The sequence below is a fragment of the Pseudochaenichthys georgianus genome, chromosome 18 (assembly GCF_902827115.2).
Source record: "Pseudochaenichthys georgianus chromosome 18, fPseGeo1.2, whole genome shotgun sequence".
Taxonomy (NCBI): domain Eukaryota; kingdom Metazoa; phylum Chordata; class Actinopteri; order Perciformes; family Channichthyidae; genus Pseudochaenichthys; species Pseudochaenichthys georgianus.
This window is the reverse complement of record NC_047520.1, coordinates 18098103-18112430: the sequence shown is the minus strand read 5'-3', so window position 1 is coordinate 18112430 and position 14328 is coordinate 18098103. Positions and strand designations below refer to the sequence as shown.

Here is a 14328-nt window from a genome sequence, read left to right as displayed (position 1 = left end):
GTAACCTTTGTGTCACAAACCACTACCGCTGTGTTTTATTATCTCTCACCTTGCCTTCATTTTCTGAGTTGTCATACATGTGAATGTTAAGGTTCAGAAGGGAACGAAGCAGTGAGGCACACAGTGTGCACTAAGCTTATTTTAATTACTGTAGTATCTCACTGCTGTTGTGATGGTAGTGTTCTCACTGAATGTACAGTACTGTGAAAGATATTAAAACCATAATGAATATGCTAATGACCCTTTTTTCATATTCAGAATCCTTCAATGGTTTTATATTCTTGGGACAATAGCACCCTTTTATGTAAGCTATAATAAGTGCATGTAATTACTGGTATTATAATAATGTGGGTGTGTGTCACAATACAGTAGTCCTTTGTGCTGAAATAAGCCACAGATCTGAAGTATTATTATAATCTGTAAACCATAACTCATAACGGTCCGGACATCTAGAAAGTTGTGGTTCTTGTCCAGTCTCGTTGTCAATCTTGACTCCTGATAGGTCCCTCACATGTCAGGAGCATTTCATTCAGCCCGCTGTGACTGTCAGGCTCTACAGACCATGAAAGCCGTACACGTGCTGCCGACATTACCTCATCGCAGAAAGGCACAGAGTCCCATATTGGCGTGGTGACAACTATCCCATCGAAAGACACTACGAGAGCCCACTTACACTTTTAGGCAGGTCTGTGCCAACCGATATAGTGGGAACTATTTCACATTCTCAGGCAGAACCGTAAAATAAATCAATTTTACAGTATGTGGGATTTGGTTGAGCATGAACTATCAGGTTAATGGTGTCCGGAACTTGCGGTAGGTTAACTCATAGATGATGATGATGTTTTGGGCAATAAGGTACCCACAACATACTAGAATCAGAATCACCACAGTAAATCTGTGTGGAGGATTTGGTTTTATAATCTGTCTCCTGTCTTGAGAAGAGGTGTCTGAGGCGGGAGCCAACCCAACTCTCTGTGGTACAATTACAGAAGTGAACTGCAGTCACTTAGCCCGCTAATACACGGTGTGATATTAATTACTGTTTGTAAACAATGCACTTTGCAGAGATTATTGCATGCACTCGGCGTCCTCCATTTGTGTTTGGTAATTCTCACAAGTGATTAAGTGGTGAAGCTAGGACAGCTGTTCAAGATGAGTTCATTGGCATGTTTAATTAATTGCACTTGAGATAATTATCCAATCATTACTTTGATTAATTTTCTGCATCCCAGATAATGCATCAAACGTCTGGATGATTTTAATAGTTCCGAAAGCGTGAGAAGATCAAGGCTAACTATCTTTGGGATCTACAATTTGCTTTGAGGAGAAAGTAATGTCAGCTGACCGTAATAGTAATGTATAAATATGGCAGCAAGTAAAAACGCTCACTCAAGTTGACCTCACACCTGTCAAGGCTGCGTGTTTTCCTTGTTTCCAACACATGAAAACACCCCGTCACTGCTCACTTCAACTTCTGAGTCGATTCAGTCTGCTTTACGCTTGAATCATGCTTCTTCTTCAGCCCCTCAGAAACACAGGGTAGTGGCAACATTCAACTGAAGGAAAGCCAGACAAATCGTTTGTGAGAGATCTTGTCAAACAGATTAATTCCCACCCTGGGCCTCAGGGTTCTGGGCCGTTTTGCTGTCATGCTGCTTTGCCAGGCTCCCTCTTGATAATACCCCAAAGATAAAATTAATTGTGCAGGGAGATCTGGGATGTGGAGTATCTAAAAGGACCTTGAGCAACAAATGAAGCTCTCTTTTTGTCTCTGCTACTCTGCATGTGAAAACACAGAAACAATCAAACCGTCAGAAGCATGACACATTGCTCCAACGTTCACCAACTTTGTTAGGAAGTTTCTGGAAGGGGGAAGTCCTCCGGGAGATGTGCATGGACAGATTCAACCCTATTGAGATATCCTTGTCTAAGAATGTCTATGTTCAAATGACCATCACAGTGGAATCACTTGTTTCATCAGCAGTTTACACAGAGGGCTGGCACACCAATGTTTGTCTACAACAGTCTGTTTGTATATCTGCAAGTTCATCTTCCTCTCACCTTTGACAATAACAGTCAGGCATAGCTAAATGCCTGCATCGCAATGATTCGCTCATAAAATAAGTATTGGACATTTAATTTAGATCTGAAGATGATGAGCAACATGAATGTGTGCAGCAGAGCTCAAGACAATCTAGTTAACAACGTTCGAGACATAACAAAATACATTTGAATGTCAAGGCGACACTCGAGGAAAACTTAAGAGGATAATCAGGATTCATCGTCTGGAAAACGTGCCGTTTACCAATATTGTATACCAACAAATATGATTGTCAATATTTGTTGTGGTTTAAGAGAAAAAGACAAGGGAGTCATTAGGATTCATCCTGAAAGGGCAATATATATATATGTGGAACACTTCATGACATATTTCCTCCTTACCTCTAGGGTAGCTAAACACTGTCTCCTGGAAAAACTAGCAGTAAGATGCAGTCACTCTAAGTAGAGCAGACCTTTCCCACACACTGTGTTGTCAACACAACAGCTCAAAACATTAGCTCACAAGTGGTACTCCTGCTGTGACTGTATGTAAGCATGCACTATCACTGTCTTCCATCACAAGAGACTGAAACTTCCATAGAGAGCAAAGCAGAAGAGATAGTGGCAGTTGGACATATCCTCCTATAGCCCCTTGGCACATGACTTGCCCTCGTCACCTACACTGGCAGATGGTGCAAATGGGCCTGTATGTGCTGCTGAGAAACACTGTGGATAGGCAGCCAATGAGCAGCCTAAGGAGATCCATGTTTGCATGGGTAGAAGTACTGTATTGGTTGTAATACCAGAGCTTAAAATAGTGTTTTGTCAGCTCCCTTGTTTGCTATGTCAATGCAGACTCGATAAACTTGGCTGCTGAGTTAATATTTGTATTTAGCAGACTGTCAGACTGTCAAGACTCATAATGCTGTATGAATAAGAGATGAGATATTTGACATGTTTGTTGGTTGAGAATGAAGTGTAGTCCAAGAATGTCGTGTCAATAGTTCTTGTAAATAGTATAATGTTTGTCATTTTTCCTGGATATGCATTTGGATCTCATTTTAGTGGCTGTTTGAACACATACTCAATGGTACATGAACTACTCGCTGGGCACTGACAGTTTTGAGCTCCAGTAGTTCCCCACTGTTACAATGTCCCAGTGGTGTCCTCCTTTTGGATCCAGAGATATCCTTCAGCAGAGCTCACCCTGACGCTGCAGTGTCACTCAGACAGGCAGTGAGGAAGGACGACCCGGAACGAGAGCTCAGAGCAGGTAGAAACTACCGACAGGACGCTGGGGAGCAATTATGAGTAAAAACCCAAGGGCTCGCTAAAAGAAACATCGTTAAGTCTTTTGGAAACAAAGCTCCGACCCCTGTTAAGAGATTTTTGCTGGTTAGCCAGTCGCAAAAGCAAATCTGAAGCTCCACTGGTGACGTATAAATCAAACCAAAAACGACGGGAGTTCTCAAATTCAAGAGTTTAGCTTAAAGTCGATTAATCTTTATGTCATTTTCGCGAATCTGTGCAACAGTACGTGTAGTGATGTGATTAACAAGCTGACCTTCTGCAAGCATTTGAACTCCTCAGCGTTTGTATTTTCAAGCCTATGAAAATCCAACAGAAAAAATTAAATATCTGCCATTGACACGCACCACATCACTCTGTATACAATACCTGCAAATGATCGAGGCAGACTGATAATGGTTTGGGAGAGGACTCGGCTTGCTGCCCTGTGACAGACATTTCCAATTAAAAAGGGTAAATAACCTGAGATTCATCTATTTCACCCTGTCCTGAAATGTATCAGCCAATCGTATTTTAAATCCGCTCACCCCTGATACGGTAATATCGCTGTTTTGAATTTCCAAGGCAAAGATAAATACAGTTTCCTCACACTTCTATTTGAATCTCCCTGTCTGTATCAGAGCTATCATGAAGCACAAGTGTGGGGGGATAGTAGTGATTATGGTACATCAACTTGATATGAGCAGGAGGTGGGACTGAGGTTGAAGAACTGTTGGATATAACTTTGTGTTTGACCTGACCTGAATGGAATAGTGAAAACATCACTGTGATAGCAACAAAACAACTAATACAGCTGCAGGGTTTTGTTTAGAAGCCAAACAAAATCCCAAGACTTTTACATTACAGACTTTTCCAAAATGGCCTGGCCCAACCATGACCTGAATCTGGCTCAGCTGCAGCCACAGATTAATGCTGCAGGTGTGATGGATGTTCTGCCTCTGGCCAAGCTTGCCCAACTGCTAATAACTGGAGCTGATACCATGCCTGCATCCACCACAATACAGCCAAATGTGAACCTTTGGCGTGAGAATTCCACCAAGCTGCAATCGGCGGACCAACTTTTACTTTCCTCTTTCGCTTAACTGCAGCTAACATTAACAGAATGCAGCATCATGATAGTGTGGACCGTCCAAGGAAAAAAAAGTCTTTCTTTTGTTGATAAATAAAGTGACATGACTCATTAATGTGATGAATGACTATGCAGTTCCCCAGGACCTCAGCATCAAGCCCCCACACACACACACAAACCCCCTTCAGGCGTCCCTCCTGTGGGCCATTCCGGGTGAAATCCGAACATTTAAACGTGTGCCTGTAAGTGCTGAGGCAAGCAGCTCCGCCGGCCAAATGGTTGCTTTTTTTCAGCTGTTCTCCCAAGGACCCATTTCACTGTTAGCATCAAATCATTAAATTCACCCCGTACTCCGTCACTTAGAGTTATAGGGAGATAGATAGCAAGACAAAGGGAGAGGGTAAAGTAAGAGGAGAAAGGTCATTTCCCAGTTGTAAAAGCTAAATACACCACATTATTAGGTTGATAACAAACGCAATAAGAACTCATACTTAAAATGCAAATTACTGCAATTTTTGTTCATAAAGGAGAGGATCAACACGATATGATTTGGCTATTGTGTCACTGTCAAAGCACAGGACTTGAATGTATTCTGTCTGAAGATCTCTATCACTACACCTTGAACTTACAACACACATGCAGAGAAATGCTAAACATTTCCAGCATTTTTTAAATGATTATTCCAAGAAGGTTGCTTATTGTTTAGAAACTTTTGTGGCTAAGCAAAAGAGAAAATGAGAAATGAGTGTGTCTGTGCATACAAGTTACAAAAGCAAACTATCCTCAGCAGATTGGGTTATCCTAGATGTATACTAAATCTGACCTTGATGCTAAGTGTTACTAAACAAATAACTGCCCTCAGTTATCTCCATCAATTTTGGCGTACAGCATGTCCAGGACAAACCATGCGTTTAGTCTAAAGCAAAGGAATTATGAACTTTTCTATATTGCAAAAATGTCACAGGTCGACACCAATCACTTGATCTGAATGGCAGCCTCATTGAATCGCAGCATATCAAAGCGCTTATAGGCTATACTGATTAGTTGCAATTACGCAATTATTTGTATTGCTTGGCAACTCAGTAATAAACAAAGACTGCCCATGTAGCAGAATCTATTGTCAAACCCCTTTTAATACACTTACAGCAGCGAGCTGTTCTCGGCACCATTAGGTGACTGGACTTGGTTTCCATGGGAACCAAAGAGCAACACCAGTCAGTGAAATGAGGATCCAGCTGCTAAGCTCTCGGGAGAAACAGTGTCAGGTGAAATGAATAGAAGTCTATTAAAACTAATACAGGTGTGCAGGGAGGGAGAGGAGGCATGCGCTGAGAGAAAGATGAGCACACTTTGTTTAAAAGAGAGATGGTATGGAGAAATAGCACTGAGGCACGGCACGCTCCCGGGTGTTTGACTTTCCCACTTTCATTACTTTGAGCTGTGTAATCTTGATGTTCAGGGCAGGAAGAGAGATAGCAGGTGAAGGCCATCATGTTTGAGCGAGTCTCAGCGGGTACAGTACAGAGTTACAGCTGCACTGTGAACTGGAGTCGCTCAAATACAGCACCCTGCGCCTCCAGAAAGATCAGAGAAATGACTTTATATCACAACGCCTCATTCGTATTCGGAACTTGCATCAACCGGCAATCAATTTCTAAATCAATCAGCTAAATACATAAAGGGCAATTTGTTGTTTTACAGGATTATTTTCACAATCTGTGTGAGGCTTTGCGCTGCGGTGGTCATTTGATGACTGATTTGATGAACAGTTGAAAAGTGTTTCCTACAAACTGTAATGGACTGAACGATTTTGTGAAATGCACCTGCACTTATTAACACGCAGCATGTGGCCAAGTGGGTGCTGATTATTAATTAGTGACTCCAGCTAAACATGTTCCCAGTATACACACCCTTCAGTCCTGATGTGAGATGAGTCATGCAGTCAATCTTTTGTAAAAACTTTCTTTCTCTACAGAAATATTTGTTTCTATGCAACCTTTGAACGTCAGTGCCTTCATCTATGTGTGCACATGCATCGTGAGTAGGGAAGTGTGTGTGTGGAGTTTTCAGAAGTAAAGAAGTTGAAGCAGGAGTCATATGCTTGCCTCGGAGGGGCGGCTGTTTTTGGCTGGCACCTCTTCACCCGCGCTCATGGTGTGAATAGAACAGAAAGCAAATGTGTCCCTCCGTATGGTGGGTCAGAAACCACGGCAGCACAGATTTCTGCAGGGTTTATCACAGGGCAAAATCAAAAACGGAATTTCAACACAGTGCCGTATGAAGCTTTTGCCCGGAGGGCCTGATTTCCTGTTACCCTGGTGTTGTAACAATGAAGCTGTCCAACTGAGGCAGGCATGTTTAAGTGGTCCTTCAGTTCAGCCTGTTTTGTGCTACATAGTTGCCACAGTGCCACAGAGGATTGATTTGCAGCATTTGGGAGTGAGGCCATCTCTATCAGAAGAAGCAAAAGCATTACTAAAACCCATCTTTGTCGAAATGACTGCGTACAACATCACCACACTGAAAGACTGGGGACACACTTTTCTAAAGATTGCTCCACTAATTGCTAATGTCTGGCTTTACAGGGCAAACATAATGCAAATCAGATCGCAGCAATTTGAATGGAGGCTTTTTTCAACAAGGTGGTTGTATTTTACACACAATTGAACGAACAGATCATTGTTATTGGGTTAAAAACAGATATAAATCCCAGGATATATCAAATACATTTTTGTAATTATCAAGAACAATTTACTTAGTGCTGCTAACGGTCAAAAACTCCTAAGGAAACCTTTCACAGGACCGATGAGCAAAGTTTACATTTGTGAAGGGTTTTATGTTTGCCTCCATTGCCTCCTTTTTCTGCATTGAAAAATCTAACATTTCAAATATGATTAATAAACGTTAGGGAATGGATGTTCTTGCCATTTTCTGTAGACACAGTTTAAGGAATATACAAATGGGTCCATGATGGAAAAAGTCAATCTTTTGACAGTCTTGGTATAACTTAAGTTTGACTTCTGTATTCCTTCAGACATGCACCTTTACAAAGTGCCGCGGCAGACGGGATGATCCTCTTAGCGCGTTAGCAATCTGGGACACTTTTCCTACTACTTGCTTTTACCAATTTGCTGCTGGGAGCCCCTGAGTCCTTGTCTTCATTAAGGGAGTTCCTCATTGATCAATCACTGTCAGAGGAGCTGCTCTGTAATTGCACCATGGCCTAATCATGACTGACGTCCTCCCCCCCTCCCTTCATCTGTCACAGGTCTCAGGAGAGAGGATGTTCCATGACTTTCACACCTTCGACCTCAAGGTAGGCCTCCCTAAAGATTTCACTCTTCTCTGTGTGGTTTATCTCTAGAGCCGTGAAGTTTATAATCAATATTATGACTCATGTGGATATTGATGGAGGTGTTCAGGACAGGTAAGGTAAGATGGGTGTGAGAAATGTGAAAATGCTTTCAATGTTCAATGTAAACTGTTGTGTATGTGCTGTAGGACATGTCACATGCCTTACAGTAAATAGACACAACAAAAGTCAGACCTGCAACACATTAACATCCCTCGACATCTTTACTGACGCAGTGTTTCATTGGCAAACAACCCTCGGAAATATGCACAGTTGCCTATTTAACAAATGAAATGTTTTGTTATATTACCCTTGTTAAAACTAATAACAGATTTTCCGCTGCTGTTATGTGTGTACAGTACATTTGCTTAGTCAACTAGTTCACACACTGTGGACCTTTAATACTGAGCGCCAATACACTTTATGTGCACTTTTATTGTGCAATTGTCTCACATGAAACAAGCACATAAGCAGATACAAGCAATCGCACAAAGTATGAACATCACACACTTGTTGCCCGGCTGAAATGTGATGTTTCCGTTACCATATGCTGAGGGGATTGACATGTCATTATTTCTGCTCACATTTAACTTCGCAAAAATGCAGCAAAATATGTCAAGTTTGCCATTAGCAGTTTAATATGTAGTGTCAACATACACACACACACCAACACACACATCTTTTGAGAAATTGGAAAAGATGCAAAATGATGTTAAAAAAGATCAAGAGAGATTTTCCAGATTGGAAATTGATATCCCTGCCCTGATATTAAACCCACTGGGATGCAAACGTTTTGAAAACTTGATTTGGTAAAATGATGTGTAAGTCAGAGTGAAAAAGGTTTCACAGTGCAGATTAGTCTCAGTCCTCTTGTGATCGTGCACAAGGTTATCCAAGCTTACACACAGTGATTGGACTGAATGCCTGCTAGACCTGTATTATGTTTCTGTAAACACGGGGGAATCCTGCTCTACACACATTAGTATTTCCTTTTTTTAGATTTTCAAACTGCTGTTGGCAGCTCATGTGTGTGTTTGTTCGTGACATGATCTGTCATCTCCAACAGAGGGCATAGACCCCCCTCTAAATATGCTAATGCCTTACGCTGTGCCGTATTTCATGCAAATGCATTTCATCGTATATTTTCAAATGTCATTTATATGACAGCTGTAGCACAAGCATCCATAATGTTTTGACTAGGGGGGGAATTGCAACATGGATCTCGGTCATTGTGGGTTCTGCTCACAGTCAGAAAAAGAGAGAGTCAGCTGAACTGTGCGTCCTACAGAGCATGATTGTTTATTAAATTGAAAAGCAAGTTTATGATTGATGCTGCTCATTTTCAGCTTTTTGGAACTGGTGTAGATAACTCAGTATCATTTTGTATCTTTAACCAAATACATCTATTAATATGAGTAGATCTTGGTTTGATTTTCAATTTCAAAAATCCACACAGCCAGGGTTTTGTAACTTTCTATGAACTAAAGTAAAGCTTGAAGTATTTCCTCCTACTCTATAAGATTGCAGGCACCTTGGCATTTACCCAGCCTGCTATGTCATTGTCTGCAATAGTGCTCAGGACCGTGTACTAGGAGGAAAGTTTTACATTTAAAATGTAATCAGCACAATCACCACAAGCAATCAGTTCCTCTTCATTCCACCTGATCAAGCCCCCCGCTAAAACGAGCCTGTTAAATAGAGCATCTTATCAGGCCTGGATTAAGTCTTGATTTTGATTAACATCTGCGGTTAGACTTTAGAATGTCAAAGTTCAAGTTTGAGGAAAATGAATAATTTACTTGAATAATAAAAAAAATTTGCCAGAACAGTGTGAGAGAATGTTGGTCCTTTAAATAGCCAAAAGTCGAATACAGTAACCTGTAGTCAGCAGCAGGTTAGCTTAGCATACAAACTATAACCAGTTGAAAACTGTTTCAGTGGCTTTTGTTTTCTTTACCTTCTGACTGTGTAATTCATCCTTAATATGTCATGCTAAACCAACAGGCTGCTAACTGAAGCTACATATTTACCATTCTGATATGAATGAATGAACATAGTTGTATTAATCAATCAACTATCAAACTAACAAACAAGCATGGTTGCCAAAGTATTGAAGTATTCCTTTAAAATCTGCATAGAAATATGTATATATATATTTATAGTTTTTGTAAAAATAAATCTGTGCGGGCCAACGATTGATGTGTTGAGCAGTTGGAGAAAACACACTAACATAACTGGTAACAAATGTCTCTAAGAGAGCAACATGCTGCGACACAAACAGGTGCAGCTGCAGGTGCTGCACCACCTGCACACCTACCCACACACAGAGAACAGGATCACACAGAACACACAGCATTGGGATTGAATGCAAACCTACCACAAATTTAAATCTGTGTCTACCACAGACTTAAATGTTTAAGCAATTTGTCATTTTAGAGCACAAACTAATTCACCCTGTGTGTCCACACTGCTTCAATGGGACATGAATTTAATTGTCTATTTTCTGTCGGCTGCAGGAGTTTTATTTTGATAGCATTGTTTAATGAATGAATCATGAAATGAAAAATATTGTTCTCCTATTTTTCTGGGTAATTATTTGTAGATAAGCAGTGCTGATACAGCATGGCGAGGCAATTAACAAGTTTAGGAAAATACTTGATGACTGGAATGATTTACACAAATTAAAACAGCAGTTTTTCATTATGGAATGCACAACAAGCAGTGCTGACTGACCATCTGTGAACATCTTTTGAATGTCAATGTCAGTTCAGTTCATTTAAGGAAAGGCAAACGCAGCCCACAGAGGCCACATCCAGACATAATAGAGTGTCTGCTGCTCACAGAGGCGTGGAGAGGTGAGAACATCCTCACACACATCTGTGCCTCCAATGAGCTTCCTTTCATGGAGGAAACAGGTCAGCCGTGAATACCTGGTTCCTTCCATCTCAAAAAATCCTTTAACACACTAAATTAAGAGTGTAACGATGTGGATGTATTGAGTGTGAAACAAAAACGTTGACTTTTCTCTGTGCTGTTAATGTGGAGCAATGCTAAGTCATTGTATTGTTCCCTTCATCTCACATTTTAGAATAAGCTTTATTAGGAGCTGTAAAAGGCACAATAATGCCAACTTGGCCCTCGTTTAAACTCTGAATCATTCAGATTGCCCTGCTGTGATTGCTTAATTAAATGCCCGGCTGTGTAATGACTTTGCTTGAAAGAGAATTAAACGTCTAAATGCTGCAGAATCCGCGTCGAGCTGAACAGAAATCGATGGCACATAGTGCTGGAACTCAAGGTGTTTTCCGACTTGTTTAGGGTGAGCGCTTTGTATTGATGCTGTCTCTCAGTCAGAGACTGAAAAGCTCATTGCTCTTGGTCCAAAGCATTGATTGGTGGCCTGCGAACACTGTGCTTACTTTGTGCTTTCTGCAGAGCTCTGGGAATGTAGTTTACGATGCGTTCATTTGTAAAGAGGCTGGACTACTAACAACATCCTCCATTGTGAAACAAATACAGTTCCAAAACAAAGTCCTAAAACATATTCAGAAGCCATGCGAGTTGCACAAATCTATAGATGGCAATGTTTTTGCTTTCATCACTTTGGTTTGCACCAACTAGCTCAATATATACTGGATACATTGTAACACTATTTTTTACAATATTTCATAATTCAATGAATATAAATCCTGAGCATTTCTAGTTTCAACAAGAGGCTCATATTAAAAGTTTTAAGAGAAATGTATCGACATGACATGACACATTCAGGCCCGTCTTAGAATGTACACAACTATTGACATCCAACCCAGCCTCAGTCATTTGTTTTTAAGGGGTAAGTCCTCTTGCACTTTATGTAGCTCTTGTATCTTCTCTTGCACTTTATATGTCGTTGCTGCTATATTGTATTACCATATATAATCCCCGGGCACCGTACATATGGCAGCCCACTGCTCCTAACACTAGGATGGATCAAATGCAGAGAAACCGTTTCGTTACATAGTACCTGTACTACGTAATGACAATAAGTTGAATCTTCAATCTTCTTCTTCATGTTATACATACTTGTGTATGCTGCTCTTGCTCTTTTGCACTTTTTGCATATCATGTATTTTTTTTGTTGCTATGTTTGTAAAATGTAATCTTCTTAAATGTTTTATGTGAGGGACTGCGGATGGACATTAGCTCAAAGCTAAATCTGGCACTGTTACGCTTGACACATTTTTAATGTTTTAAGTGTTCATTACTGTGCATTGTCCCTGCTAAATAAACAATTACAATAATGGTAATGAGAAGGTTATATTATAACTGTGAATCAACGTACTGCTATATACAGCCAGACTGTCGACAGGTTTCTAATTGACTGCACAGCTTCAGTTCAGATCCTTTGGATGTTTGTCAAATCAAATCAAGTTTTATTTATATAGCACATTTATAAACGATTTGTGGTCGAGCCAAAGTGCTGTACATATAATCAAATAGCACAGATTGTTCAGAATATCAGTATGAGAAAAACAACACCCTCTGTCCTTAGTTTGTGACAAACTATTGCAGTTTACATCTGGTTTGACTTTACACTGTGTATTATTTGTTGCTGACCATGAAAAGCCAGCAAACCATGGTTACATTTTCTCAAAATAACTGCCAGGGTCCAGATGTATCAGTCTCCAAGCATTTGTTCAGGGTATTTTACCCTGAGAGCCTAAAGGCAAACATTAAAACCCAACCCACATGGAAATAGTTCTTGAAAGGAGTGTAGCCAACTAATCTCACAAACATTTGATTGAACCAAAGACCTTTAGAAACCGCCAAAGCTGGGAAGGGCGCACAACTCGGAAAATGACAACCGATTATCAAACTGCCTCTGGCTGGAGACACTGTAATCCCCCATATGTTGCAGTGTATGAAATATGAGAGTCTGAATTAGATCTCTCAAACAATGTCAGCTTGTCTGCATGCGTAAACCCTCAGCGTTTGAGTCACAAAATTAAGTTGACCCCGTCAGAAAGCTTAAGGACATAACAAAGCTCCCAGCAGCCTTTTTACTTCATCTGCTTTCGTCTCATCTCCTCTGTGTAATAAGTTCCCACTCCAGCAAGACCACTGGGGCTAATAAGGGTTTTATCTGCTTTTGATATTAGATATTAACACCTCATCAAAGTTAAGCCAGCGGTAGGCCTGCGTCCTCCCTCCAAATTTACATTAGCCTAACAATGTCTCAAAAAGAAATCTTATCAAATTAAAATTAAGGGCGAGTTGAATAGCCAGAAGGACACAGCTACCCATCACTCAAAGAACATGTAATTTGGTTCTTCTGCAAAGAAAGCCTGCTTTGGATATCTCTGAGATCATAGTTTTCACGCAATAACGTTAATATTTTTGAATAATCCTAGTTATAATAATCCTAGAGGTAAAACAGAGCACATCTGTATTATATGCATGGTGCCCTTTTTAGCTTCTGGAAATTATAATAGGTCTGAGTGACACAAGCGTGATTTGCTGTTATGAAAACTCTATAAATAGTAACTATAGTCTATATGAGTTCCACCTTAGGGAAACGCATCGACAGCATGTGTTGTTGTTTTCAAAGGACACAGGTTGTAACTGTAACCCAGTGGTTAGAACAGTACGTCATCTTCAAACTTGAATACAATATAGATCACAACGAAACATGCATAATAGTTAGAATAAGACAAAAGCTTGGATGGCTAAATAAATATATTTGTTGTTTTAAGCCTCACTCTATTTTAGATGGCTTATTTTTTTCCTAGGCATTCTCGAGGTAAATCCTGTATCTGGAGCGAGAGTGCAACGGTTTCAGACTTCTTATCATCCCTTGTGGCATCCTTTGTCAGGTTGTATGAAAAAAAGAAAGAAATATTAACTGGAAAATATAGCTCGGAGAGATAGAAAATAAATTACTTCAGTGTGGAAGGGGAAGGAAGATTGTGATATTTATCAAGTCAAGATGGAAATGCCTGCTAAGTCTGTGCCCTACCTTGACAAATTAAAGAGAAATCAAATGTCTTGGAGTACAACGTGTGATGTAAAGGTGTGTGTTTGTGTGTGCACCTGCTTTCTAGTTTTCCAAGTAATTTATAGTTGAAATATTATTTCTTAATATCAGCTATTTCTGTTATGATAAAAGATAAAGTCTGCCTATTACATTCATGATCATGCATGGACACAACTTTCTGAATTTATAATATTCTTCCATGAGTTTGAATTGTTCTACAGTTCAATTTAAAGTGCACAATTAGCTTAGCTGTACTCAACAGATTTCCAGTGAAACAGCTTGACTGGCAAAATCTATAATTGTACAGATAAGTGAACATGTTAGCTAGATAAAGGTTAAACTATCAGGGATATGTTCTCCATCCATCTAAAGCCAATTTTACACATTCAGCTCGAGCAATAGTGGGTAGGGAAGGAAAAAAAAACTGGCAAGTCAATATTGATTGATCTGGAGGCTTAGCAATTACCTCCATGTGCAGAAGACCATGTTAAGGTCAGTATTATCTAAGCTCATTTTATGGGTCAGTGCTCTGGCTTTAGCTGAAAT

General features: G+C 40.1%; 1 protein-coding gene across 14 annotated transcripts in view; it reads left to right on the top strand.

The window, feature by feature from the left end:
* LOC117463550 (receptor-type tyrosine-protein phosphatase delta-like) overlaps window positions 1–14328 on the top strand; it is a 405065-nt gene that overhangs the window by 219148 nt on the left and 171589 nt on the right. For all 14 annotated transcript variants that reach the window (XM_071206543.1, XM_071206542.1, XM_071206541.1 and 11 more), the window contains exon 8: window positions 7686–7733. The gene's annotated coding sequence lies outside the window, so the exon portion shown is untranslated. The remainder of the gene's footprint in view (window positions 1–7685; window positions 7734–14328) is intronic.